The sequence below is a fragment of the Squalius cephalus genome (assembly GCF_949319135.1).
Source record: "Squalius cephalus genome assembly, chromosome: 8".
NCBI classification, from domain to species: Eukaryota; Metazoa; Chordata; class Actinopteri; order Cypriniformes; family Leuciscidae; genus Squalius; species Squalius cephalus.
In genome coordinates this window covers 1,965,542-1,971,015 of record NC_137129.1, presented here as the reverse complement: position 1 = coordinate 1,971,015, position 5,474 = coordinate 1,965,542, and positions in this window count along the sequence as shown.

Sequence of the window (5,474 nt, the reverse complement as noted above, 5' to 3'; positions counted from 1 at the left end):
AAAATTGTGCTCAGAAATGATGCTCTTTATATTGTTGAATTAAGGCCCTCCCAATCAAATAAGTCTTATCTGATATCTGTAAAATAAACATCAACTGGACCATTACTGTCTGAGTTATGTTTGTTTTTTAACTGTTTCCCTGTTCTGGGGTGCGTTTTCCATATGTCGTTAACTCAGTTAGCCGGATTTGATTGTTGGCGATATGGCATGATCTTGGTTTGTTTGGTCTTTGACTCATCCTGGACTTGCTGTCATAGCAACATGTGCGTAAGCTTAAACCTGCTCGCGAGCAGCTCATTTCATGTCTACAAGATTAGATTGCGGCTTTATAAGCGGAGCTGATGCGGGAAGTCCTTTAGCGCAGTGGTTCTCAATCCTGGTCCTGGGGACCCACAGCTCTGCACAGTTTGTATGTCTCCCTCATTTAACACACCTGATTCAGATCATCATCTCGTTAGGAAAGAGCTCTATGAACTGAACTGGGTGTGTCAGATAAAGGAGACATATAAAATGTGCAGAGCTGTGGGTCCCCAGGACCAGGATTGAGAACCACTGCTTTAGCGCAGCACGATAGTAGGCTACTTTTTGATAGATATTGTTTTCACACTCGTGAGGGTCTCATTTACATAATTAAATGTTCGACTCGTCGGGCTTTAACAACGGCAACAACCTGTGTGCATTGCTCTGCAGTTTTTTTGCAAGTGGCACTTTCCTTTACACTATTAGAGAGAACTTGGTGAAAAGTGCTGTCTGTCGTGCATTCGCAGAGTTTACCTGGTGCTGAAGCTGTTTTTAGGGGTATTTCCAAACTACTTAAGACCCAAGTTTGTAAAGCAAATTTTTTTTTTTTTTTTTTTTTTTTTGCCAACGCAGCTAAACTATGTTATAATTTTTAATGAAGATCATGCAATCATGACAATGCCAGTATGACTTACAGCATGTGTCCCTCAGGCTTCACTAATGTGATTCTTCACACACGTTCCTATCAAGGCCTCAATGAAGGGGATTTTGTGAACCAAAAGGGGGTTCACAATGTAAATGTGCAGGCAAGTATTTTATGATGTATTCCCTGACCCAAACCCTGGACCACAAACCTGTTACAATGCAGCTCTAGCCAGGACAAGGACACGCACTGAAATGACCTTTGGGCAAAAAAAACTTTATTAAATGTTTAGTAAAAGACAAGACAAATATGTTTAGTTCCTTCAGTTTTATTTCAATTATTCTTTGTAAAGAAAAGCCAGTGATTAAGTCATATTTTGCCTGCAATAAGAGATATTATGCAAGGTCAGCAATAGTACTCTGTGTGAAATAATGTATTAGGCACTAACTCTGAAGTTCCTTATGAAGCAACTCTATCTCTAGTGCCAGTTTTTATTTTATTTTACAGTGTACTAAGAGAATTTAAAACTCATTTACCAGTAATGAAGGAGTTGATGCTACTGGTCCCTGGCTGTAGGTCTAAGGAAGAGCTGTCCCCAGGGATGCCCTTCACAATAGGTCAATTCAAATTCAAGCCAAGGGCCAGCTCTTCCGCAGGGGTGTGACGTGGGTTTGCAGGACCACCAGCTGTTTGTTTTTTTGTTCAGCCTTTTTCTTGGTTGTTGTTATAAACAACTGCCTTTTTTGTTATAAAATAACTGTTTTTTAAAAGAGACTAAGAACAGTAGTAAAGGTAACCATTTTGTAGAATATTCTTGTATTTCACTTATACTTGTTCCCATGTTCTAGTAGGTGGTGGTTCTGATATTAAAAATGAACAAAGTAATTATGAAATTATTAAAATACTCCATCCCCAGACGGTCCAGCTGATCTGGGACCACTTTGGGGCCGCACAGATAGATCTGTTTGCAGGGGCGGACTGGCCATCTGGAGCACCGGGACTTTTCCCGGTGGGCCGCTGGCCAAAGTGGGCCGGCCCACCCGGTATACATATATATACTAGCCTATATATATATATATATATATATATATATATATATATATATATATATATATATATATATATATATATATATATATTTTTTTTTTTTTTTTTTTTTTTTTTTTTTTTAAATGACGGAAATCATTACATTTATTTTCTACGCAAATGGATGAGTGAGAGACGATCGCGCGGCCGCGGCCGACAAGTGTTTTGTGAGTGGATTGCACTCCCTCCCTGTTAATTAGTTTGGTCTACTCCATTGCGTATCTTGAAACACGCCCCCTTTCACGTCCTGGAACACAGCAAGCCGACGCCGATGAACTAGCGCTGATGAAAGCCGACTGTGTTGTCGCGTCGCGGGAAAAAAAGCTGCACTTGAACACACCGAGAAAACTACAGCCGGCTGTCAGCTAGAATGCGCGTTCTGCGTCTGCGTGTAAACGAGACAACGGTCTATTTCTACAGATATATTCATATTCATCATTCAAAAAGAGAAACCGACGCTGCCGGCTGCAGATAAGTTACACAAACTGTAAACAAAGCAGTGCGTGCTTACCGTTTTGAATATCAATCCTGCAAAACACTTTCTTTATTCCACTCCGCTCATGTTAATATTGAAATATTCACCAAGGAACACTCAGGTAACATGACGTGACATTAGAACAGCCTTCTGTAGCGTTTTGACTTCTTTGCTCGCTGTTTTGCTATTATTATCGTGCACTGACTTGTTCACTAACCAGATAATTATTTTATAATAATTTATATAATTATTATAATTGTCCATGTATGACAAGAGGAAGTAAAGAAAAAGTGGAGCTGAAAGGTTACGTTACGTGTTAAAAAAAGAATTAGAGGTAGATGCTGTGAAATGCTTCAAATTAACATATTATAGGCCTACATTTGGCGCGAAGAGTAGCAGTTCAGCAGGCTCTGACAGCTCTAGCTCCCCCTGACTAGCTGATATTCTGTCTTGATAGTTTTATATTAATAATGTTGTGTTTCTTAATGTTCTTCTGTTTGTTTCCCTTTGTTTTACAAATATGACCTAATATATGTTGTTACTTAACATTAATGTTTAAATAGCATTTATTGTTGTATTGTGTTATATTTTTATTAGGGCTGGGGAAAGATTAATCGCGATTAATCGCATCCAAAATAAAAGTTTGTGTCTACGTGATATATGTGTGTGTACTGTGTATAATTATTTTGTATTGGCTATATAAATACACACTTGCATGTATATATTTAAGAAATATTTATTTATATATAAAATATTTAAAATTATATATAATATAAATTATATATAAAAATATACAGTATATACATGCAAATATTTCTTAAATATATTCATGCATATTTGTGTGTATTTATATATACAAAATAATTATACACAGTACACACGCATATATCACGTAGACACAAACTTTTATTTTGGATGCGATTAATCTTTTCCCAGCCCTAATTTTTATGCTATAAGTGGTGTTAAAAATTATTCTGCATATCATTGTGCCAATGTGTTATGATGTGGTGGGCTGCTGTGGGCCAGAAAGTCCAGGGCCACTTTTTGGTCCCAGTCCGCCCCTGTCTGTTTGTCTCTCCGGATTCTCACTCATCACTCATCCCATTGCCAGTTGTTTTATTCCCTGACCGAGGGGACCCTCGGCAGGGACGCGCTGGCACACAGCAGGTCTCGAGGCCTCCGCAAGTATGCGTTTCCCCCAGTGAGCCTTCTTGCACAGACAAAGTGCAAAGTCAGGGAGGAAGAGGAGCAGGTCTTGCTAGTTACCCCTTATTGGCCCAACCAGACCTGGTTCCCCGAACTTACGCTCCTCTCGACTGCCCCTCCCTGGCCCATTCCTCTGAGAGAGGACCTTCTCTCTCAGGGACGAGGCACCGTATGGCACCCGCGTTCAGACCTCTGGAAACTCCATGTCTGGTCCCTGGATGGGACGCGGAGGTTCTAGGTGATCTACCACAGTCAGTCGTAGACACCATAACTTCCACGAGAGCACCCTCTACGAGGCATGCTTATGCCTTGAAGTGGAACCTATTCGTTGAATGGTGTTCTTCGCACCGAGAAGACCCCCGAAGTTGCTCGATCGGCGCCGTGCTTTCTTTCCTGCAAGATGGGTTGGAGCGAGGGCTGTCTCCCTCCACCCTGTATGTTGCCTCAATTGCAGCACATCCCGATGCAGTGGATGGGAGATCCGTGGGAAAGCACAACCTGATCGTCAGGTTCCTGAGGGGGGCGAGGAGACTGAATCCGCCTCGCGACCCAACTATATCCTCTTGGGACTTACCTCTGGTGCTATCCGCACTGCAGAGACCTCCCTTTGAGCTGCTACAGGCAGCTGAGTTAAAAGTCCTGTCTTTAAAAACAGTTCTCCTGCTCGCTTTGGCCTCCGTCAAGAGGGTAGGGGACCTGCACGCATTTTCGGTCGACGACTCGTGCCTGGAATTTGGGCTGGCTAACTCTCACGTTTTCCTGAGACCCCGGCTTGGATATGTGCCCAAGGTTCCCACTACTCCCTTCGGGACCAGGTGGTGAGCCTGCAAGCGCTGCCCCCGAGGAGGCAGACCCAGTCCTGGCTTTTCTCTGTCCCTTACGTTCCTTGTGGTTATATGTGGACAGAACGCAAAGCCTCAGGACCTCAGACCAGCTCCTCATCTGTTATGGAGGCCAGCTGAAGGGAAAGGCTGTCTCCAAGCAGAGGTTGGCCCACTGGATAGTGGATGCCATCATCTTATGAATGATGCGTATGAATCCCAAGGTGTACCTTGTCCCCGGGACTGCTTCCTGGGCGCTGGTGCAAGGTGCCTCGCTTACAGATGTTTGTAGAGCTGCGGGCTGGGCGACACCTAACACATTCGCTAGAGTGTATAGCCTACGTGTCGAGCTGGATGCTTCCCGTGTGCTCTCTTCACACTGAAGCCAGTTAACACCGTAAGCCCCGCTCGATATGTCGGCTTGCTGCACCATTCCCCTCCTATGGACTGGATACGTGTGCCATTCTGCTCCAATTGAGTTTGCCTTCGGCTGAACCCTGTTGAGCTCCTCCGTACCCCCTGCAGCATTGGACATAGGCTTACCACTCGTATGCACTGGTGGAACTTGTGCTAGACTGGGTCCATATGTTTTGATCCCTATGGCGATCCCATATGTGTATTCTTCCACGGTACGGCTCCCCGAGGTGAGCCCATGTCTTTCCCTTGGCAGAGTCCGCTCTGCCGTCACTGTTCGGTTGATCCTCCCCCCTGTTATAGGCTGGAGTCATCCCAGTGACATTCCATATGTTGTACTGCCCAATAATTCGCCCCGTCCATATGTGTATCTCCCACATTTCCCCCTTTCGAGCTGGATGTGGCTTCCGTAGCGTCCCTTCCTCCCATCGATAGGGCACGCTTTCCCAGTGTTATCCTACTGAGTCTACTGAGCGGGTCTTGCAGAACAGCAGTGACGTCCCTGGCCTAAGCCCTGTCCTATCACCGCCTCAAGATGCGGGACATTCAGCAGGCTTTTGTCTAGGCACTAGAAGGTGGCAGCTCTAGT